This window comes from Kogia breviceps, chromosome 3 (assembly GCF_026419965.1).
Source record: "Kogia breviceps isolate mKogBre1 chromosome 3, mKogBre1 haplotype 1, whole genome shotgun sequence".
In the NCBI taxonomy this organism is placed as follows: Eukaryota; Metazoa; Chordata; class Mammalia; order Artiodactyla; family Physeteridae; genus Kogia; species Kogia breviceps.
In genome coordinates, this window is record NC_081312.1 from 164,068,558 (window position 1) to 164,093,923 (window position 25,366).

Genomic DNA, 25,366 nt, shown 5'->3' on the forward strand with positions numbered 1-25,366 from the left:
TATCCCTGCAAATAGCTCTGACCTATCCTTATGGGTCACTATAATTAGCATGCGAGACAGCAGGCTCTCAATAAAAAGTCAGCAGCCTACTTATTGGGGTGAAGTGAACAAAGGAGGAAGTGGTACCCATCACCCACCCCTAAGCTCCATCCCATTCCTACGACATGATTCTCTCACCACCTGGACACCCTCTCCAGGTGGACCAGCCTGACAGCATATGTGGTCTATGGGAATTTTTTTTTTAAGTGTAGTTGATTTACAATGTTGTCTTAGTTTCAGGTATACAGCAAAGTGATTCATATATATATATACATATTCTTATATATATATAGTTATATATACATATATTCTTTTCCAGATTCTTTTCCCATATAGGTTATTACAAGATATTGAGTATAGTTCTCTGTGCTATACAGTAGGTCCTTGTAGATTATATGGGACTTCCTTGATTGCTACCCTTCAAAGTGGGGAGCCATGGGGTTTGTTGGGGCTCAATCAATTGTCATTGTGGGTGCCTGCAACAGCCCTCCGCTCCCCTCCCGTGACCAAGGCTTATTTCTCATACACATGTTCCACCCATTCCCCCACTCCCAGCCCTTTCCAGCCCTTTATCAGTCATTGAAAGATGGAACCGCCCTCACTCAACCATACCTCTGTTATTTCACAAGCCCCAGTTTTCTCCCCTCGGATGGAGCTCTAAGATAAACGCGTTAGGTCTTATTGGCTCAACTACCTTCACTTAGCAGTCAGGCAGGACTCAGGATAACCCATCCTCAGCAGCTACTCCTGAGGCATCCCGCTTTTGAACCTTGATTTCCCCCATCCAGACCGTGAACCCAGTGAACGCTCGGGCTCGGAGGGCTGTGTGAGAAGTGATTGTGGAGCGGAGAGGGCTCAGGATCACTTGTCAGTCAGCCTCACTGCTCAGGCAGCCCTACCTGGGATCGGGGCTTCCAGAACACACTGGCCCTGTGAATATTTGTTTCACAATCAAGAAGGGGGTTCATAGACACCAAGTAATAGATGAAGTCTTAGCTCAGTCCTATTGGGACTGCATACTCAGAATGAATAGTGGAAACAAATTACTTAGTAACACATACACTGTCCACACTGGTTTTCTTACTTTCTCTGAAATTTGCTTGGGGCCCTACCTTTTCATTTTTATCTTAATTTTAATTATTAAAAGACTATGTGTTTGCAGTAGAAACTTCAAGCGCACAGTATATACAGAAGTAACAAATAATTGTCTTCCTGTGCCTCATTGCCTCATTGGCACACATTATTTGAACCTTTTCAACATACACACACACGCTCGTGAGAGAAAGTACACACACCCACACTTAACACATCATTTTTAACAAAGCTTGTGCATGTATTGTACTGGCTCCTTCAATTGCTTTTTCAGGGAGAGGGGAGAACACTGAAGAATTAAAGGATGATTTTCTACCTATCAAAATGCAGGTGTTGCTGGCATTGCTGGCATCCTCTAAGAGCCTAGAAGACGTTCTTAGGGGCAAATATTAGTATCACATCTGCCCACAATTGTTCCCATTTCCGCTAGTAACAATAACATGTAAGATATCCAGGAAGATCAAAATAATCATTGCTGATTTAAGGGCAAAAAATTTTGGAGCCAGAGGAGATGAGGCAATGGAGCAGAAAGGGCTTGCGTTATGGCTACTGAAATCCGTCATCATCCAGAAGAAAACAAAACAAAACAAAACCTAGACGATTTGTTTTGTTTTGACTCATTGCTTGAGCCATAGTGACACTTGCTACACATTCAGCCGGGGACCTTGTCCAGGGCCCTAGTCCTCAAAAAGAAATCCAGAAGTCACGAAGCTCAAAGCCCTGGATCCGTTCGCCGCCAGCCGTGCCATGAACCCCCTTTTCCTCCAACTTTTCTCTGAGCAGAGCTGTGTCCAACCAGCCCCCCGGGACTGAAACAGCATCTAACAAAAACAAAGGCTTCCTCTATTCCTTTAAACACAGGAGAAAGACTGGCATCATCAAAAATGAAAATACTATTCTGAAGGGGGAAAACACCTTTTTATTTTATTTTTTTGTTTGTTTTCTTTCTTTTTTTATTGAAGCAGAGTTGATTTACCATATTATATTAGCTTTAGGTGTACAGCATAGAGATTCAATATTTTTATAGATTAGACTCCACTTAAAGTTATTATAAAATATTGGCTACATTCCCTGTGCTGTAATCACATCCTTGTATCTTCTTTTTTTTTTTTTTAACATCTTTATTGGAGTATAATTGCTTTACAATGGTGTGTTAGTTTCTGCTTTACAACAAAGTGAATCAGCTATACGTATACATATATATATATGCATATACATATATCCCCATATCTCCTCCCTCTTGCGTCTCCCTCCCAACCTCCCTATCCCACCCCTCTAGGTGGTCACAGAGCACCTGTGCTATGCGACTGCTTCCCACTAACTATCTATTTTACATTTGGTAGTATATGTAAGTCCATGCCACTCTCTCACTTCGTCCCAGCTTACCCTTCCCTCTCGCCGTGTCCTCAAGTCCATTCTTTACATCTGCATCTTTATTCCTGTCCTGCCCCTAGGTTCTTCAGAACCAATATATACATATATTTTTAGATTCCATATATATGTGTTGGCATACGGTATTTGTTTTTCTCTTTCTGACTTACTTCACTCTGTATGACAGACTCCAGGTCCATCCACCTCACTACAAAAGACTCAGTTTCATTTCTTTTTATGGCTGAGTAATATTCCATTGTATATACGTGCCACATCTTCTTTATCCATTCATCTGTCGATGGACACTTAGGTTGCTTCCATGTCCTGGCTATTGTAAATAGAGCTGCAATGAACATTGTGGTACCTGACTCTTTTTGAATTATGGTTTTCTCAGGGTATATACCCAGTAGTGGGATTGCTGGGTCATATGGTAGTTCTAATTGTAGTTTTTTAAGGAACCTCCATACTGTTCTCCATAGTGGCGAAAAATCCTTTTTAAAGGCCACTGAGTACAAATTGCCTGACTAGTTGCTAGTGAATGGTTTCAGTTAATACCTAAATTTGCTCCAGTTTAGCTGGAGCCTCTCTCTGAAGCAAGACTTCTCACTGTTGGGCTGTTTGTTCAAATACCAGGCAAGCCAGGAGCAATTTATTAGTAAAATTCCATCTAATATGGTGACTACGCATTCTTGCTGGTGGGAATGAATTGGATTTGTCAGGGCTGGTATTTTGCCAGTACAAATCCCTGGGATCCCAGCTCCTCTTAGCATGGCTAACTTCATATTGACTCATAGGCTCTGGAGTCAGATCTTTTTCTAGGAAAACCTTCTTGGACTCTGTTCTCTGTGGATTAATCAAGAATAAACATCCCTGTATCCCCAAGATTTCTCTGATCTATCAGACGCTCTTTGTGACCCTGGGGAAGGGAGGGCTGGTGATATTGGTATGAAGAATGGTATTTTTTTTTTTTTTTTTTTGCGGTACGCAGGCCTCTCACTGTTGTGGCCTCTCCCATTGCGGAGCACAGGCTCCGGACGCGCAGGCTCAGCGGCCATGGCTCACGGGCCCAGCCGCTCCGCGGCCTGTGGGATCTTCCTGGACCGGGGCACGAACCCGTGTCCCCTGCATCGGCAGGCGGACTCTCAACCACTGCGCCACCAGGGAAGCCCAAAGCATGGTATTTTTTTCTTGCTTGTTTTTATATACAGGGAGCCAATTTCTCTTGAAAGGCAAGATTCTGATTCTGAAAGAGCTGTCTGCTGCACGTCCCCACAAAAACTGTAATTATATTAAAATCTACTGCTGCCCCCCTGCCCCCAGTTCTAAGAGGGCAGAGAGGGCTTCATCCTTCTCACAATGCTTTTCTTATCCCCGATGCGGAGTCCCTGCCTGGCACATGGTGAGTAAATGAATGAATGAATGAACAAATGATAGTTTCCTGGGCGTGATCATAGGCAGCGGAGGCAGATGGTGGAAGGAGGAATGCAACATGATTGGTTCTTCCAAATAAAACATTTTTCCTTATTTCTTTTTTTAGATTGGATTATAGTTGACTTACAGTGTTGCATTAGTTTCAGGTATCCAGCGAAGTGATTCAGATATAGATATCTCTCTCTATATATATATTTCTTTTTCAGATTCTTTTCCATTATAAGTTATTACAAGATATCGAGTATAGTTCCCTGTGCTATATAGTAGGTCCTTGTTGTTTACCTATTTTATATATAGTAGTGGGTATCTGTTAATTCCATACTCCTAAGTTATTGCACCCCCCGCCTTTCCCCTTTGGTAGCCATACATTTGTTTTCTATGTCTGTGAGTCTGTTTTGTAAATAAGTTCATTTGTATCATTTTTTAGACTCCACATATAAGTGACCCTCATACGATACCAAATAAAACATGTTTTACATAATGTTTGTCCGAGCCAGGTTTGGGCTTCCTTGCCCCTAGTTGACCATTTTTTCACCCCATTATTGTATATATGAGGAATCTGATGCCTAAAGAGGTAAAGTTACTTATTCAGCAGAACACGCTAGTCAGTTTTCATGATATTTTATGACATTATACATCTTTATAAATTGGTTTTCTGTGAAAGCACAAAGTTGTGCTGTAGACTGGAGATTTTCTGTCTCTAATAACCAGAACATTTGAATTATCAGAAAACAATGCTCCCTCCCTATGGTGGCTAGCAGAGGATTTATAGACCATGGATTCATCAAAACTGACACCAGTTGATTGAAAAATACACAATTATTTTATGCACTACTAAGAAGAAAACATACTGCAAACATAAAGTTTTTTTACTACTTATAAGTTTCAGGTTATACTTATTGTAAGGGCTCTTTTAGATTCAGTTATGCATCTAAAAAACTGTATTGATCTTTGTTTATACCTTCAAAGGAAAATATAACTAAAATAAATTGGTTATGGAATTTCAAAAATGTCTTCTTATTCAGGAAAGGTGCCTTTATATTACTTTTTAACTCGATCATTGATGGGCAGCTTTAGCTGTGACACTGTCATTTGTGCCATCAAAGGCATCCATGTTAAATTAACTATATTTCAATAAAATAAATTTTTAAAAATCAACTATATTTTAATCAAATAAATTTTAAAAAAATTTAAAGCATCGATGATACAGTTTTCTCTAAACCAAAGAAGTCCTCCACAATGGTCTCAGATGTTCTTTCCAACCACTGCTCACCTTTCCATGGGTTTTGATGTGAGTGCTTTCTTGCTTGGCTGGTGTGATGGGAAGTCCTGTTGCACAGTCTCTCAGAAGGAGCCCTCCTCTCTGAGTGCACACGTCCTCCTGCAGAGCCCAGAAAGCACTGGCTGGTTGCTTTGTAAGAACATGAGGAATTTTGGTCACTCCTTTAATGACAAATCATTGTTTTCCCAATACCAAATCTGTGCCCCCCTTCTCTACTTGCCTGCCCTTCTTTGTACTCAGTAACTTTTTGCTTTAATGACAAATCATAGCATCATCTTCTTAGAGACTTTTTAAGCACCCATTAAATCATTAAACACATCTGGTTGCAACAATTCATATAACACACTGGAAGTGCTGGAGACATGAAGCGCTACGACCAAGAGAGTGCAGAAGAAACGACAGCTGAATTGGGACTGCAACTTGGTCCAGCAATGACTGAACAATCGCAGTGATTGTAAGATGCATCCTGATTTCTGCTGCATTAAAATGGGCGGTGGTAGGGAGGGGGTCTGGGGGGGTGGGGTGGAATGTGCACCTTAGAAATTATGAAACCCACAAATCACTTCAGCCTGTGTCAGGGTTCTTCCCTGGGAAACTCACCGGGAAAACTCCATGGGAAACTCCAAGTCATGAAGGTAAGATTTGACATTCCACTTACAATTAGCAAAGTGCTAAAACATCTGCCAAAGAGAAGGCAATCAAGGCAGTTTTTAAAAAGATGTTTGCAAGTCCATAACAGCATTTCTCAACACTGGCTGCACATTAGACTTGACGGAGGACTTTTAAAAGAAGAAGAAGAAAAAAAATCGTACTAGCCCCAAACAGATTGAATCTCACGCTAGCTTCGGCAGCACATATACTAAAACTGACACAGTACAAAGATTAGCACGACCCCTGCCCAAGGATGATAGGCAAATTCATGAAGTGTTCCATATTTTTAATAATTTTTAAAAAAAATCAGAATCTCTAGGGGTGGGCCAAGGCATCAGGTCATCTCTAGGGGGACCTAGTGTGCCATCCAGTTAGGGAACCACTGATAGGAAGATAAGAAATTTCCTGGATTTCCAAAAAGCCAAATTCCTAGTATGTCTCAGGCACTATTAAGAGCGATCCACCTTCCTTGGAAACATCTGGATATAGCAGCAGGCAGGTCTAGGGTTTACTTCATCTGGGCCTGCATGGTGTGGGCCCTCTCTCCCCTCCTCTTTCTTTCCTCTTTTTTTCCCCCTCCCTCTTTTTAATGCCAGCTTGGTAATCTCACAGCACAGATCTATTTTAGCACAATGACACACTGAGTTTCAAACCTTTCATACTGTGTTATTCACAACCATGAATGTCCTATCATGAATCGAAAATAGACTTTCTGGGATTCTCTGAACACAGACCCTGACCGCATGTCATTTCTGAGTCCTCCCTGGCCGCTCCCTCCACTGGGCTGGTCGCTTTCGCCCCTGACTTCCGTCGGCCCCACCTTGATGTCCACCCCTTTCCTCCGCTGGCTCCGAGGAGGGACAGGACACGAAGGGCAGCTCCTTGAGGCTCTGCAGGATTCCAGTGTCTCTTGTAGTTGAGTCTCTTGATAGCTGCAGACAACATATGGTGTAGATCAAAAAGGAGGGCACCAGTGTTCAACGCCAGTGACAGCAGTGTACGTTACCCTACATTATGTACATATTGGCATGTGTCTAACAAGGGTTTTTAATTTTCCATCACAGAAGGAAAGATGTGCTTTCTAGAAAGATCCCACAGCCTCCTCATCTCCCTACCCTTTCTACATACTACCATTTTATCTCTTGGTTTTTTGTTTGTTTGTTTGTTTTTTTGGTAGGTTTATTTTTTAAGCTTACAAACCCTGCATAATGGGGAAAGCGAAAACCCTCTGATTGGGAGACTTTCGGCTAAAGAGGGGAACTTTTGGGGGCATTGCTTAAACTTCATCCTCCGAATGCCATCAGTATATTTTCAAAGAAAATAGACCATAGTGTGCTTTGTTTTTTCAACTTCCATTGAGATTTTTATGGAAGAGGTGTTCTGGGAGTCTCTGCATATTTTATTTAGATTTTGACAGTATAATTTAAATAATGATCTAGGGAATTACTTGGCAGTCCAGTGGTTAGGACTCAGTGCTTTCACTGCCAGGGCCTGGATTCGATCCCTGGTCGGGGAACTAAGATCCTACAAGCTGCGTGGCACTGCCAAAAAAATCTTTTTTAATTAAAAAAAAATAATAATGATCTATTGAAGAGAATTAAATCATCATGACACTTGAAGGTGATCCATTCTGCATCTTTTCTTGAGATCCTCGGTCAGTGGTGAGTTTCTTTTTCTCTTAACAGATGTAGGACACATTCTTCTTTGTGTTAAGTTTTTCATAAGATGAATAAACTGACATGGTAAGACGTATCATAATCAGAAAAAAAAGAAAACTCTATCACCTGAAATCTCTTCTCTCTACTCTTCTTCACACTTGGATGAATTTTCTTAACAACCCATGGCTTTCAGGACAGACTAGAGTTCATGTGAGTGACACATAGTGAGATATATTTTGCAGTGACTTCTTAACAATCTGTAGAGTTATACATAATGTACTTTAAGTTTAAAAAAGTCACGTTAGAATATATATGTTGTTACCACTTCTTGTATGGGATTGAGAGCAACGCTTACCCTCTTTAGGCTGCAGTGTCCTCGTTTATAAAAAGAGATATTTATAGTATCTACTTCATGGGATTTTGTGAGGATTACAACGAATATAAAATAGGGAGCTAATTTCTGGGCATTCAGTTCGGCTACACAATGAATGGTAGTTAGATGTTGTCATTATTACTTTTGTTATTATCAGCCAAGCTCTTTCTCTATCTCCATCCCTTTTTCTCCTCACATGCTGTAGGTAAAAAGAAAGTACAAAGAGTAGATTTTTCCAGAATGAAATCCTGCCATTTGCAGCAACATGGATAGACCTAGAGGGTATTATGCTTAATGAAATAAGTCAGGCAGAGAAAGACAATTACCGGACGATATCACTTATATGTGGAATCTAAAAACAAAACAAACAAATGTGTGTAGCAAAAGAGAAACAGACTTGCAGATATAGAGGACAAACCAGTGGTTTCCAGTGGGGAGAGGGAAGCAGGGAGGGGCAAGATAGGGGTAAGGGATTAAGAGGTACAAACTATTATGTATAAAATAGATACGTAACAAGGATAAAATGTACAACACAGGGAATTATAGCCATTACAAACAGATTATAATGGAGCATAATCTGTACAAATACTGAATCACTAGGTTATATACCTGCAACTAATATAATATTGTAAATCTACTATATTTCAATTAAAAAAAGAAATTAATTTTTAAAAGAGTAGATTTTTCCATAACCTAAAATTTACCTACTCATCCTTTGGATGGGATCCTCAACAGACAGACAGAATTCACTGACCACAGTTAACCTGTCTTTGAATCTGAATCTTGTACTGCCTACAAATTGTCTGATTTTTTTTTTTTTTGCGTTACACAGGCCTCTCACTGTTGTGGCCTCTCCCGTCGCAGAGCACAGGCTCCGGATGTGCAGGTTCAGTGGCCATGGCTCACGGGCCCAGCCGCTCCGTGGCATGTGGTATCTTCCCGGACCGGGGCACGAACCCGTGTCCCCTGCATCAGCAGGCAGACTCCCAACCACTGCGCCACCAGGGAAGCCCCATATTGTCTGATTTGATATAGTGCACCAAAGGATTTGAAGGCTTTGGGGGCTTCCCTTCTGGCGAGTGCACTAGAGTCCTCACCCAAATCTTCATCTTCAGAATTCCCTAACAGTAATTCACTCTGTGTTCACATAGCAATTTGTAGTTTTCAAGCAGTATTACTTTACTTGTCAACTTTAGAACATTCCAACAATATCTCACTAATATATTAATAAGGAAATTAATTAGCATATCATTAATACTGTTCATCATGGGAGAAAGTTAAGAAACCAAGAATTTAGGTGACCTGACCATGGACCCTCAGTTACCGTGAGATTTGTGGAACTAATTGTATCTCCCATCTTTTCTCCAACACATACTGTTATTCCCAGCAGTGAGTTCAAAATGACTTTATTAATATCAAGGAGGCAGACACAGGGCTAAGAATCCCTAGATTATTTTTTTAATCTTGAAGTTATTGAGCGTTGCCATGGGGACACGGCCACATTGCAATATCCTTTTGTTGCTGGGCATAGCCCATAACAGAAGATCCACAAAGCATTCCCGTGCCTGATTTGGACATTTAGTTGAAACCTTTTCCCACTCATACCTGTAGATATTCACCTGATGATGAATATCAAAATGGACTTGCTGTTTTGTTTTGCCTCTTCTCTTCCTACTTGATGTTTCTTGAAACTGACAACAAGCCAGGGGTAACAAAAGGCAAGAGGAGAAAGTATGGAATGTGTGGATAAGCAGCAGCGTGAAAAAGAGACCTGGTTAATTCACTCCAAGGGTAGTAACTCCCTCCCAACCGAGGTCTTCGATTTGATGTAGAGCCAGCTCTAGGGTCTCCTGAACAGTTGATGGTGTGCCAGCCCTCAGGCTGGGACACCCCTTCTCTGGAGAAAATCATCGCGCGCTTGGCAGTGGCCTGACGGGTCCACCCATGATGACATCTGTGCTCCTATTTATAACTCAAGGGTATACCCTCTTTTTCCATCTGAGCTGTTAGCTTTTAAAAATACTTTAAAACCAATCAGCGACTAAATTGCATCTGAAGAGCTATTTCAATTATAGGATGGAGGCAGTTCCTCGGCAACTGAAGTATTTAAGAGCTGCAAAAATTAATGTGCATTTTAATGCTGATTTGCAGAGTATAATACACTTTGTAACTCATTTAAATGTATTCTGTGTGTTTTCTAGCTGAAGGAGCAGCGGCAGTCCTTCGAATCCTCATAAAACTACACTTTTAAAGTTCTTTTTAATAGAAAAGTATTTAAAACCTAAGAAAATAAACTGAGTGAAGACATAATTGGTTGGCCTCCGAATGTAGATTGGGTTCTTTTCCTTGAATAACAGCACTTAAAAGCACTCCTGTGGGATGATTTTTTATTTTTATTTTTTTTCCTGTACGCGGGCCTCTCACTGTTGTGGCCTCTCCCGTTGCGGAGCACAGGCTCCGGACGCGCAGGCCCAGCGGCCATGGCTCACGGGCCCAGCCGCTCCGCGGCACGTGGGATCTTCCCGGACCAGGGCACGAAGCCGTGAACCCTGCATCGGCAGGCGGACTCCCAACCACTGCGCCACCAGGGAAGCCCCTGTGTGATGATTCTTACTCCTGAGAGAGACAACCTGGAGTTTGGATCCTAGCAAATAAAAATCTTATCTAAAATTGCTTTTTTCTTGTTGCCCGACTAGATAGAAGCTATACTATTGGTCAGAAGCTACTGACTTGGCAGATAAGTCCAGGAGCATCAGTGCCTCCACGGATGATGAGCTTTAAAACTGAGTTCATCAAACATAAATGTTTTGCCCCAGAGCCCGGCAAGCTGCACCTAGCTCGACAGCCCGAAGGCCATGAGGTCAGCAGAGCAAACCTCTGCTTTTGTTCCGCAGTTGCCACGACAGAGATTAAAGGGATGCATGAGGGAGAGTGTGTGGCTACAGGCTGGAGAAAGAGGTCCGAGGTGGACGCAGCTAGCCTGGGTCCCCTCTCTGTGGTCTTGAACGAGAGACTCGGGGAAGGACAGATTTCAGCCACAGAACATCCACGTGCCCTCACCTCATCCAGGGCCTTCATTCCTTCGCACAGCAGATGAGGGGCCGAAATCCTGACACGGAACTACTGCAGAATCACAGAAAGAGGCAGGTGCCTAAGCAGCCCCCAGCAGCGTGGGGGAAGTGACAGTCCCCTGCTTTGTTCTGTAGTCACCTGAAAACACATGAGCATGCGCTTCTGTCTGCTGTCCAGTGGGGCATGGGGTTATTGCCAACTTTTGATCAGTCCCAGATTCGGTGTCACGTGTGTTGGATTGGCTGGGGTTGCATTTGAACCGATGAGTTGCACAGAACGGTGACATGCTGTGCCCTCCCCTGACTTCTGTCTCCTACAGTTTATTCTTCCCATTCCCTGAAGTCAATGTGCTTATAAACTGAGCCCATCAATGCACCTAAGAGAGAGCTCTTCCAGAGCCCTCCTAGAGGGCCGCCCTCTTCTGGGACATCACTGCTGTTGGGGAGAGGCAGGTCCCAGGCGGAGAAGTGAAAAGGCCACTTATTTATTGAATGTTAACTGAGCACTGACACTAACTGCATTTGGCACAGGGTTATAAGGAAGTGTAGGATGAGTGAGCTACAGCTTCATTCTTCAAAGAGAACCAAGTCCAAGGGTTGGAAATCGGGGGGGACTCCATGTTGCTTATGGAAAAATAAGATTTCCTGGGGCTTCGAGGAGTAGTTATGAGATGTAGCTGAACTCGGACATCACAATTACAAACGCAGTTTGGAATAGACCATGAACATCCAGCTGGGGTGGCCTCTCCAGACTCTCCAAACGGAGGAAGCAGAAAGCTCAAGGATGTGAAGGATCTCAGGCTGGCTCCTATGCTGGTCTGAGCATCTGGGTTACCTTTAGTCACTTCTGCTGGGTAACTGGAGCCCGAATGTTTTTCACGGAGCCATTACACTGGAGCCCTCTCTGCCCTGCGCCCCAAAGGGTCCCCTTCCCCCCAGCAAACATGACATCGTCACAGCGCGCCCTGCCCATGGGACCTCTGTTTTCAGGCCTTCTATAAGGAAACCATTGAGCCTGCCTCTGAGCTGTACACAGTGGTGGCTTTCATTTAAATACCCACTGCTCTTCCTGCCAGCACCCGGGAACAGAGAGCGCTATTTATACACATCCTGGTGTCAATTTCCACAGCAAGGAGGTGAGGCTGGTTTCTGATGTACGCCTTTCCAGCCAGCTGTCCCGCCGTCATTTTGCACATGCTGGCATGACATTTCCCTCCAGCCAATGGAATCCTGAAAAGTTTTGTTTCTTTCACATGTGAATAAAAAAGAAGTCTTTGACGTGCAGCATCCCTCGCTCCTCATAAAACTGTAACTTCACAGGCTCTATCTCATTTGTACTCATATAGTTAACTATGAGTTAATGTTAATGGTTTAAGTCAAGGGGATGATACCAAGTACCCAGCAATAGGAAAGGGAAGTTATTGTTAAATAAAAACCCGGATAACGGCGTGGACCAATGACGGATATGTGGACAAGGGGGAGACATAATCTGGGTCCTCGAGAAACTTGAACTGTTATACATCATAACAAATCTCTGAGGTTCTCTGGAGATTCAATACAGCCAGAGCTGCGGCTCTGGAGCAGGAGGTACCGCCCGCAGCCGTATCCTGTCAGTCTGCACAAGCCCTGGGTCTTTCTGTTGAGATTGTTCTGTTAGTGAATTTTGCTCTGTTGGGACCTTTGAGGAATTTAAATCACATATCATGTAATGGGTGAGAATATATGAAATATATTGCTATAGAAATGAAAGCTATTCTAATTGTGACAGTTTTGACGTTATTTGAAAAGCACCTGCCATACACACAACGAAAGTAATCTTTTAATTTTAGACCCCAAAGCAGAAGAAGAGGCTGAGGACGGAACAGAATTCTACCCACGCCCTCGCTTTGTAAGCATGTTCAACAAATACTCACTGAATAAATAAGCAAATGAATGAACTGATGAGCCTTGGATATATAGGCATTACCACAGTATTTAGAACTTTTCTGAGAATGCAAGGATTTAAGTAGGATTCCATAGCACCCAAAATGGCAGGGGCAAAATTTCCTGATTACAATGCTATGAAGACCCAGATGGCTCCCAAATTTTCTACGTTAGTCTGAATTGATGAAGAGTTAGAAGCAAGTTATGACAATATTTGCCACAAAACTGGAAAGCCCAGAGAACTGACCAAAACGATCATGAAGTTCTATTGACAGTGCCTCCAAAAATACTGTAAAATTATCATGTCTTTTTTATTACAAAAGATTTCAAGGACACAGTAAAGCACAGTGAATGAGCTCTGTTAAACGGGACATTTAAGTAAAGCATTTAGAATAAGAGGTGAAGCTCCTGCTTTTCCTTCCCTAGTCCTTGTACCTGCCCCCCTTTTCGAGAAATAATCACTTTCACAAAATTGAAGTTAATCATCCTAGGAATTATTATTTATTTATTTTTTTTGCGGTACGCGGGCCTCTCACTGTTGTGGCCTCTCCCGTTGCGGAGCACAGGCTCCGGACGCGCAGGCTCAGCGGCCATGGCTCACGGGCCCAGCCGCTCCACGGCATGTGGGATCTTCCCGGACCGGGGCACGAACCCGTGTACCCTGCATCGGCAGGCGGACTCTCAACCACTGCGCCACCAGGGAAGCCCATCCTAGGAATTTTTTAAAAATTAAATTTACTTGCAGATGTACGTATCCATGAAGTATGCATTGTTTTGCATCTTTTTTTAGCTTTCTAAATAAATACTACTGTACCACACATATTTTTCCCTAACTTGCTTTTCATACTTGTGTTTGGGGGGATTTATCCATGTTGATTTATGTAGCTCAAAGAAATGTAGTTTAACTGATGTGCAGTATTTATTGTACCTTTTGAATATGCCATAACTTACATCTCCATTTTCCTGGCACCATATATGTTAATTACTTTTTTTTTTTTTTTTTTTTGGCTATTGCAAACAGGCCTTCCTGACCATTCCTATTTATGTTTCCTTGAGCATACAACCCAGGGTAGCCCTGGGGCAGTGGTTTTCAACTCTGCCTTCATATAAGAAAGCTTTAAGAAAAATACCCAAACTGAGCCCGACATCAAAGATTCTGATTTAATTTGTCTAGGGTCTAAATTCCAGTGATAGAAGACAGAAAATGAACAAAGGTATAGATTAGGAAATAGCTGGTGGTGATACGAGATACAAGGAAAATAAAACAAGGGACTCCTATAGAGCCTTTATCCAGGGAAGAGCATCCCTTGGAGGTGACATTGAAGCTCAGATGAGTGACCCAGGGGTCACTGTGAGAAGACCTCAGAGAAAGAAGTTTCCTGCGAGAGGACATGGCTGGAGGAGGCTTGTCATTTTGAGAAACAGGAAGTCAGTATGTCTGCTAGCCTGCTCCTGACAGTGTAGGGCCAAGGCAGGAATACCAGTACAGGCCCATGTACCACACAGATATTTAAAGGTCATAAGTTAAGCAAACTATTGAGGAATATATGTTCTATATTCCTACTTTAACAAATACACTTTCATAATGACAAAATTAAAAATATAGGTAAAGCTAAGGTCTCTATCTGATGGAAAGTCATCAAAATACCAATGCAAAGTAAATTTGATTATTATTGCACACATGTGGGTATACTGGGGATGGACCAAGGATGCTTGAATGAGTGATAAAATAAAGATATAAATAATTTATAAATTATTTTACATTTTTCCATTAAGCTTATATTGTTGGCTTTATTTCAGTGAAATCATTATTTATGTTGTTATAATCAAAAGTCACATAATTTGTTATTGACAGTAATGATCTAAAGGATTAAAGGTAAAACATATTTTTACTTAAGAGATACACAATTTAAATTTATTTTCATTAAAGCATAAATGAAATGTAAAACTTTTTTTAATTAAAAAAATTTTTTTTAATTATATATTTTCCAAAAGGTTATTTTTCTTTTAATTACAAGTGGTAAGTAACCAATATCAAAATATTTATTCAAAATTATTTGTTAAGAGACTTGCCTAGTGGTCCAGTGGTTGGGACTCCACCCTCCCAATGCAGTGGGCTCTGGTTCAATCCTTGGTTGGGGAACTAAGATTCAGCATGCTACACCATGTGACCAAAGAAAGAAAGAAAATTATCAATATTTGTTTAGATGAAATTTCAAAATTTAAATTTTAGGACATTTAAATACATCTTATTAAATACAGCACTGACCCTCGTGCAGGTGAAAATCTGTACGTTTACAGTCAGCCCTCCATATCAGCAGTTCTGTATCCATGGATTCAACAACCTCAGATGTCATAGTCCTGCAGTATGTATTTACTGAGAAAAAATCCACACAGTTCAAACCCATGTTGTTCAAGGGTCAACTGTATTTGTATAAAAATAAAAGTATTTCAGTTCAAGAATTGGATGTACATGTAGTTCAAATGTATGACTTGGTATCACTTCATGTTACTTCTAGTCCCACATTGTTTTAAAATGCAGGATTTATTATTGCTCAGGTATAGTGAGGCCAACAGATCAGGAGATGGTTACCATTAGGAGAGAGTTTGTGATACTCACAGATCCCGGGAGAATGGGGCATGTCACACCAGGCAGGGCCACACGGGGAGACACCGGGGTCCACTGGGACATGAAAGAGTGAGGGGAAAATGTGAGTAACAGCCTTTATTGTGTTTCCCTGGGGCAGGGTAAGTTTTACCTGAATAAAATATGATTTTTTAAAAAAATGAATGAAATGAAAAAATAAAATTTCAACTTGCTTATTTATAATGTGAGTAAAATAAGTAATTCTGCAAGTGAGACACTTTTATATACTAAGTGGAAAAAAAAAATTGCCCAGGCATCAAAACTTTCTCAGATAGCGGGTTTTGAACAGCACCTCTAGAGAGCAGCAGTGCAGGACAGAGACGAGTATTTACAAGCCTAAGTCTAACCAGAAACACTTGTGCCCAGAACCCTGACCGTAAGGCTGAGAACTTACAGGAGGAGTTGCTTGAAAATAGATTGTTAATGATGTTTTCTATGACAGATGAGAATGCAGATAACATCTACCAATAAATCTGCATTCCTTCACGCTTCCAGTCAGAATTTTGATATGACCAAAGTTTGATAGAAACTTTTGGACGTGATGCCTGTGATAGGTACACATATCGGGGCATGACCTACTGTCTTGTATTGAGAAAAGTCCTGAACATTTTAAGGTGAAACTCATCCAAATTAGTAAAGTGGATTACGATATGGCTCCTGGAATGGTCATGGTTAATATCTTAGTACTTGCTGTAGTACTAAAATCCAAGATGGTAACAGTTTGCAAAAGCTTTGTCATTAGCTATTTGTTAACTCATTCACCCAGGAATAATTTTGTACTAAAACTTTCATATACATAACACCATGAATACTGCCTGCCTCTAGGCTAAAACTACAGACCATTCATGTTTAGTAGACTCAGAGCTAGCAGAATGCCAGGGATTTGGTTTTGCCATGGTGACAGAGATTTTTATTAGCTTTTGGGGGAAAATAGGCATGTTAGTATAATTCAAAGAAAAACCTCACCACCTTTCACCAGCGTATACCCCAGTTTCCCTCCCTGAAATCCGTTTCCTGAAATGAAAGTGAAACATTTCCAAAATTATAGTCTTGATGACTGAACAGTAAAAAAAATTCTCAGATTTTAAACTTTAGAACGTGAACTCACGTTGTTCAATTCACACTCAGATGTGAAATTCCTAATTTGAATAAAAGCTACAAATGGAAATCACTGTCGAACACTCCAAGGAAAAGTAAATACAATGCTGTTAGAAAAGCAGAATATTGCAAATATTTCAAGAGTCATTGTTTTTAAAAAAAATCACTGTGCAAGAACCTTTCTGCATTTAGAATCCCTACATTTGTGAACAGCTGTTTTTTGTTATAAAACTGAATAAAACTAAATGTCACAGCCCGTTAAAGGACTTAACATTAAACACAGAACACAAGACTTGATATTGTCATCTTAATACTAAAAAAAAAAAAAAAGAAGAAGAAAAACACCCAACAAGAGCCGTGGTCAGGTTTCTATGTCCTAATCCAAAGTATAATGAGTTAACAAAATAAAAATACATAAAATACAAACTGAAGTGTGTAATGAATTACATATTCAAATATATGCATATGTTAATTTTCCATTTCAAATTGATACTATTCTATATTACACGTATTTCTGTTGGGACCTTACAACAACACATCTGGAAAAACAGAGAAAGATCGAATATATTTCTGGCCACCGATTTTTCTTATTATCAATCCATTTCACTGATTTATTTCTACCTTCCAGGCCCTGTAGACACCTGAGTGCATGATCCCTGCTCTAGACCATGAGTTCATAGTGGACAGACCCTGGCACAGTATTATTCGACCAGCTTCCCTCTTTGTCCATCTATGATCCAACGGTGATTTAACAAATATTTCTTGGTCACCTGCTAGCTACCTAGCACTGGAGGTCGTGCTGCAGTAACAAAAATGGATAAGACAACTCCTGTCTCCTGGACCTCAGATTCCTATATTCAGTAAATGTTTGAATTGAATTGATTGGCTGTCTTAGTGCTACCATGGCCCAAAGAGTTCTGAGTTACACAATCTGTAGAACCCCAAGACTGTTCGTCGCAAACATGGCAGGTAATATAACAGTTTATAAGATTCTTCCCCCAAGAGAGACATTACTCCTGTCTGTGGGATTTGATTTGTGAAAGCATCTGGCACAATGGGAAGCATTGAGTTTTGCATTCAGGGTGACAACATGTAAGTCCCTGAAGCTAATTAGTAAATTAGCATATGCGCTCATTCACCTGAGTTCCTGCAGTCCAAACCCTTTCCAATTTTGCTGCAGGAAAGTAAGCTTTTCCCAAGAGACACAATTGAAAATAGGTCTGAAGAAACATGGCTTTGTCTTTGCTGGCATCTGAATCTGTTTCTGTCTTTCTTATCACGTTCAAAATCCAAAGGATTGTCCTTCTAATCCTGGTGCCTTCAGTGACCACAGTTACAGCAGTGATGGTGGTACCTTTTCCCCACACAGAAACTTCCCTTTAGCTTAATTGTCTTTTAAGACACAGCTGGCCTGATGTCACAGGAACTAGAATGGCAGCTCATCGCTGAGCTGGGGAGTTGCATTAGATTTAAAGGCAGAGATGAGAATGAGAGAGGACATAGAAGTCTTTGAGGCTGAAATGGCATATATACAAATAAACGTACACATTCTTCCAGTCTTAACTATTTTACAGTCTTCTTAAATATTTACATGTTTAAGATTTTGTGGTCTTCTTAAATATTTTAAGAGATATTTAATTTCTCATCTTTAATTAGCCCAGAAGGAGAGAGATGGTCTTTGGTCTCCCAGAATTTTCAGTTATTTGCTAAAATTCTTCTTCCACTCTGTTCATTCAACCGGGTTGAATTCTAATATAATTCAATGTTATTTCAACGGCATTTTATCAAGTACCCATTCCACGCCAGGTCCTGTTGACAGGCAGCATAGGGAGAGGAGAGCACCTAGAAAGGCTTCCCATCAAAGACAGAATGAAGAATGAATAGAATTTATTAAGTGAAAAAGGTGAGACATGAAACACAGGCAATTCGATCAGCATGTTCAAAAGTGCAAAACAATGAAATAGCACGGCAGGCAAAAAGGAAATATAAATTGTTTGAATGGCTGGTACAGCAGAAAAAGATCAGGCTGGGGGTTGGCTGGGAGCTGGGACTTCAACAGGTCTGAGCTCCAATCACTGTTCCAGGGAGGGCGTGCTTCCGAGCCACCAAGGGAGATTTTTTTTTTTTAACATAAAAAAGCAACAAAACTTATTTTTTTTTCTGGGCAGGAACCTGGTGATTCAGATTCAGAAGGCATGGGATTGGAGCCCAGAAATATTTATTTTTTGAAATACTTTCCAAGTTCCAATTCAAGATGGCGGCTTAGCACAAGGCTTTTTCCTCCTCCTCCTGTTCCTCCCCAAACCCCACTGAAATTATCGTAAGAAGGACCAAGATGCATTACCCACAGCCGTGAGGAGAATAGAAAAATTGCAAAGGGGCCAGTCCTAGTAATCTCTTGCTTAAAGTTAGAAAGAGGGTAGAAGCATATTGAAAGCGAAAATCCAGCATTGGGAGCTATGGCCCTCCACCTTGGGAGAAGGATGTGTAAAAGCCACGGTTTCTGGCAGAGTTACAGAGAAGCTTCCAAATTGGTGTAAGTCAGAGTGGGTAAGGAATAATGTCACAAAAATAAAATCAAATGATGAGAGGAGTGTCTAGGGACCAGCTGAACCCTCCTCTTCCAACTCAGCAGATTAACTGGCAGCCTGGCTCTTAACGACATGGGATAGGTGCTCTTTGAAAGAAAGGTATTTGAGAAATCCAAGAGATACTATTTCTAGTCCGATTAATTTCACCCCAGCTGAAAGAACCAGACCAGCATGGAACAGAAGCCTCCCCACGCTTTCCTTTCTCCGGAGCTTGGAAGTGAGGATACACCCACCCCCTCCAAGTACCGGTGTCCCACAGACCTCATGAGGGATGGAGAAGAAAGTAGGGGAGGAAATGGAAAAGGAACCCGTGCTCATAGCTGTTGCGTTACATCCGTGGGGCACTCATTATCCAAGCTCTTCATGGTCATTTGTGTTCATGTATTAGGGGGGCATAAGAACTTTAACACAGAGCCTCAAACACCCCAGCCTCTCTGAAGCTGTCCCTTCTCTGCTCCTGCAAACAGTGGTGGTGGAAATCTAACTTTCCCTTTAAATTAGATCTCTCTGAAAAGGAGGCATTCTCTGATAGAGTGATCCAAAAAAGGCCAAAATTCCCATGTGCAATTTCTTTTTACTGTCCTTGTTTGTTCACTGGAGAAGGGAAGAAACCAACACTTGCTAGAAGAACCCAGCACTCGATCTGGTCCCAAAGGGTAGAGGTAGCCAGGTTTCGATGTTCTAAGAGGATCTGGTCCATCCAGAGAACCCAGGCCCAGGCAGGTTTTGGAAACTGGCGTGAAACTCTCCCCAGTCACTGGCTAGAGAGCGACTAAACGTCCTTCCTCAATAGAGTCGCTGACAGGTATGTGCGTGGGGTCTCGGAGCTCCATCCAAATGGGCTGAGATCAGCCATCCCAACAGGAGGACCACAGGGAAAGGAGTAGACGAGGCAGAAGCCCTGTCACCTAAACTGGACAGCATTACACGTTGTCTTATTTGCAAAGCAGAAATAGAGACCCAGACAACATAACACGCTGTTGTCTTATGTTAAGACAACGTAACACGCTGATGCAACAGAAAAGCCACAGATCTAATGCACAGTCTGCTTGCGATTTCCACCACCTGTCCCGTGTGGGTTCCAATCTGGGAAACGGGTCCCACTTTGGACACACGGGTTAGAAAAGTCTCACTGAACCTGTGGCTTGCAAGTCCTCTGTGATGTCAGATGAGAGAGAGCTCTCATTCTCTTGTATTGAGAAATTAAGTAGCTTTAGGGCTGGGGGAAGGGGAGTCCCTAATTTTTTCTTGAAAATAAAAACATGTTGAATGCAATTGTGTTTAATGCCCTTGGCTCTACAGTGAGGGCTTGTGGCCTGTTTTCAGACCACAGCCTTCTGTTCTTTCTTCCCCAAGCTCACATTCCGCCAGCCTCTGCCCAAGTTGGATGTTCATGCGTTTGGTGGGAAAGAAGAGAGCTTGGTGGTGGGGTGGGGGTGGACTGGGAGAGAGCTGAATCTCCCTTTGCATGTGTCTCTAACGAGTTTATTTCTGATTAGTTCTGACCTCTTCTCCAGTTTTTCCAGAATCCTCTCTTGCTCACAAACTTGGCTTTGTTGATCAATGAATGAGCTACTTTTTAGCCTACAGTCTGTGTAGGAAACCAAAACAGCTCAGGGCCCAAGGCAAACGGGTCCAGTACATTTGTACAACTTCCAAGCACACCCATCTCCACAGTGGAGGTCACCTGCTCCTGTCTTGGGCCATCCAACAGAGAGAACTGGTGTGCTCAGGACTTCTTTCTCCACTTTGATCTCTCAAGGAATTCCACGTGGATGCTTTTTTTGTTTTCGCATTTACAATCCATTTTCTCTCTCTGGGGAGACTCCCCAGGACAATGGCTCGGAGTCTGCCTTCATACACTCTTTGCTGTCAAACCACCAGGCACACAGGCATTACTTTTAATGTCTGTTTGTAAAAGTCTGCCCTGAAATTTCAAAAATTTCAAAATACAATGGAATCTCTCACGTGGGGAGATCGCACTTGTAAAGTGGTCCTTTTGTGAACACCAGGGAAATAATAGAATCTTCACCTCCATTCTGAGGCTGCAGCCAGCTGCTACCTTGGTTACAGAGATGTGGGTTCTTAACAAGCTCTTAATTTGAATGGGCTGTTTATGTCCTGTTTACGAGGGGAACGTAGGTGTGATACCCACTGACCACAGGAGAGCTGGACTCAGTGAGGCCCTTTCTTTGCACTAAATGTGCTTGATGGGAAATTGTTCTCAGTCTCCTTAGATCAATAATGCGAGTGTTAAGAGTTCTTCTTGGTGTGAAATACATTGGACCCTGAGTATCTCCATCACCTCAAGCAGAGACAGATTAGCCAGTTCAATAGATAGAAGTCCACCTCCTCTAAGCTTGGGGTGGGGCCCTGGGTGTCAGGTACCACCCACTCCCACCAACGGCTGAGGGTGCTCGCACCTCTCCACCGTAATCTCCCCCTGGGCCGAGGCTGCAAGCCTCGGGCCCAAATCGGTGGGGTCAGGAGCTTCTAGATAATTTCAGAACCTCGTGTAGGATTGCTACCGACATTCTCGCCCTCTCAACCGTTCACTCTTGAGACTTGCAGGGGGAGGAAATGTCACAAGATGTCTCCCTTCACCCGCCCATGGGTGCTTCTGTCAGAAATTACCCTTCGTAACAGGAGAGAGAGATGGTAAAGCTGAACAAATAATACAGCGATGGAGTCAGGCTGAACAATATCAACAATATCAACCCAGAGAGGAAGAAAAGCCAGAAGCCAAGGGTCAGCTGGGAGGTTGGAAGCTAAAAGACCATATCAATGAAGGCATGGATGCTAAAGTGTGGGAGTCTATAAGTCAAAGTTACAAAAGAGGAGGGACGGTTTTTAAATTATCTGCACGTTGTTTGACGCGCCCCCGCCCCCGCAGTGGGTGAGGTCTAATTTCCCTCTTCTTGAAGACGGACCAGCCTCTGTGAAGTGCTTGCGGTGATAAAATGCAGCAGAAGTGACACTCTGCCTTCTGGGGTTGGGTTTCTGCTTGGTCTCTCTCTCTGGGAACACTAGCTCTGGAGCTCTGAGCCATCATATAAGAAATTGGCCACCACGAAGCCATCGTGCTGGAGACCACGTGGAGGTAGCTATGTTTGGAGAACCCCCAGTGTTCCAGCCACCAGTTTCTTGAGTCTTCCTAGCCCAGCTGTCAGGCAGGTGAACAAGCCTTCAGATTCTAGCCCCCAGCTTCAAAAGGCTGAGGCTAAAGGGGAGTGAAGCAGAAACAGACTCTCTCCCTCTCCAGCCCTGTCCAGAGGACAGTTTCTGAGCATAAACTTTGTTTAAAGCCACTGAGGATTGGAGTGGATATTTCCCTAGTCACAGAACCGGGCTGGAGGGGATGATGATTAAATAAGCAAACATGAATGAAGATGTGGGAAGATTCGAGATGATCTGGTCCCTTGCGGAGGTTCTGACACACTCTCATGACTGACAGCATGAGGACTATGAAAAATATTATTGCGTTGTTTGTCTTTTTTTTTAGTCATTTAAATATTACACGCAACTCCAGAGAATAACGTTCCAGAAAACACCCAGAGTTCCCAGCCCCTGGCACTGATAACTATTTTCATTTTAGGTGATGTTCCTTGTCCTTTTCCTGAATTTCTGTTCTACTTCTGCCCTGACTCTACTACTTACCCATTGATCCCCTGGTTATTGGCAGTCTACCTGGCCTCTAGGTTCTGTTGCCTTTGGGATTCCCAAACCCTGCATTCAGATCATGAACCAGCCCCAGATTATGCACAGAGATTAGGGCCCCGGAACTTTGTTTCCAGGGTTGGCCCAATACATGCACCTGTATGCTCCCAGCGCCTCTGTACGTGTGACCCTGGACGCCCTTCCTTGGATAAAGATAGACAAGGCATTTCATAATTAAATTTGTGATCAGACAAAAAGCGAGGAGGACTAGTTAATGTATTTAGTGGAAGAATCAGCATTCTGAAGGCTTTGGCCTTTATAGGCAATCTATGTATGTTGAGTACGTGAATTGAGACAGGCCAGAACTTTGGGCTGAAATGAAGTTTAATGGGGATAGACACAACGCCAAGTACATGATGGGAAAGAGCTATTTTTTCGGATTAAAAAAAGATGTGGTTGAATCATCCATACGTGTACATATATCCCCTCTTTTTTGGATTTCCTTCCCATTTAAGTCACCACACAGCACCAAGTAGAGTTCCCTGTGCTATACAGTAGTTTCTCATTAATTATCCATTTTATACATAGAAGTGTATATAAGTTAACCCCAATCTCCCAATTCCTCCCATCCTGCCTTTTCCTCCTCGATATCCATGCGTTTGTTCTCTCCGTCTGTGTCTCTATTTCTGCTTTGCAAATAAGATCACCTATACCATTTTTCTAGATTCCACATATATGTGTTAATATATGTTATTTGTTTTTCTCTTTCTGACTTACTTCACTCTGTATGACTGTCTCTAGGTCCACCCATGTCTCTGCAAATGACACAATTTCGTTCCTTTTTATGGCTGAGTAATATTCCATTGCATATATGTACCACATCTTCTTTATCCATTCCTCTGCTGATGGACCTTTAAGTTACTTCCATGTCCTGGCTATTGTAAATGGTGCTGCAATGAACATTGGGGTGCACGTATCGTTTTGAATTATGGTTTTCTCAGGGTATATGCCCAGTAGTGGGATTTCTGTGTCATATGGTAGTTCTAGTTTTAGTTGTTAAAGGAGCCTCCATACTGTTCTCCATAGTGGCTGTATGAATTTACTTTCCCACCAAGAGGGGTAAGAGGGTTCCCTTTTCTCCACACCCTCTCTAGCATTTATTGTTTGTAGATTTTTTTGATGATGGCCATTCTGACCAGCAGATACTGACAGAGCAGTGTAAAGCAATTAGACTCCAATAAAGAAGAAAGAAAAGAAACACATTTAAAATTGAAAAAAATTTAAAAGATCTGGTTGTTTAACCCATAAATTCAGTATAAGTCCAAAGTTAGCTGGGTCTCCCCAAAGCTTAATTAACACATTTTCAGCCTGCAGACATAGAATGCTAGTGTCAAATAACTGGAAGCAATGAGCTGACTCCATTTTGCACTGGTAACATTCTCTCTAAGACATTGTATTACATTCTGAACATGATATTTTAAGAGGGGCCTTTAAGAGAAATCATACCAACCTGGATTGCATTCAGAGAAAAATTATGAAGAAAGATCAGAGTCAGAAAATCACACTATGTAGGGATGAACTAAAGGAAACAAGATACTTTGTGTGGAAACATGGAGACCCAAGGGAGAAATGAATTTTATGAAGTTTTCCTGGGCAATGCATTCTTTTGTTCTAAATTCTCTTGAAAGCATCAGTAAGATCAACATTACTTGTCTGCATTCATAGGACCAAATTTGGAGCATGGGTGGGATATGGGAATCCTGAGTCTAGACTCAAGGTGGGCACAGAGTAAAAGGGATGCTCCCTCACCTTTAAGACAGATAGAAGATGGCTTTGGGGTGGTAAATGGAAACCCAAAATTTTTAAAAAATGGAATAAGACAGAATTCCAGTCCATGTGGAGAATGGGAAGAAGCTAGAACAAGACAGTGTATGTATATAGGGTCTTTCTTTTTTTAATTCTTTGATAGTCTATGAAATACTTTTGAACAAAGATTCAAGTGTCACAGCCCCATGTGGGAAAGGCATTCAAGGCCCATTTTTCCCTAGTCCAGTGTGCAGATGACATAGGAAAAGGGGAAAAAGGTTTGTTGGAGAGAGGAAGGGAAAGGAAGGATAGAGAATCTGTCAGCGAAACTTATTACCTTAGCTCGCATTTTGGTGAGATTGTGTACATGAATGCCCCATCTGCGGAGAAAATCCACCAGTTTTTCGGTGATTCAACGTGATGAGAGGCCTCATGTTTTCACCTCCTCCCAGCTGCAGGGAAGGGACCCTACTTTTCTAAGAGAAAAATCAATGGCATCCCTAAGCTGCCTGGTATCCAGCTCTCATTTTCTAAGAGCTGAGAATAAAAATCACACCTCTGGGCACTAAGCCTTGGAGCACACACCTGACCCTGAACAGCCTCCTCAGTGGAGTATCAGAGATCTCAGCTCAGTTCCCTCTGCTGCCCTTGAGCAACTAAATGTCCTTGACAACAT

General features: G+C 42.1%; 1 non-coding gene across 1 annotated transcript; it reads left to right on the forward strand.

Moving 5' to 3' along the window:
• The first annotated feature begins 6,050 nt into the window (after positions 1–6,050).
• On the forward strand, positions 6,051–6,154 carry LOC131753901 (U6 spliceosomal RNA). Its single transcript, XR_009334965.1, has one exon. It is a non-coding gene; the product is annotated as a U6 spliceosomal RNA (small nuclear RNA).
• The last annotated feature ends 19,212 nt before the right edge of the window (positions 6,155–25,366 follow it).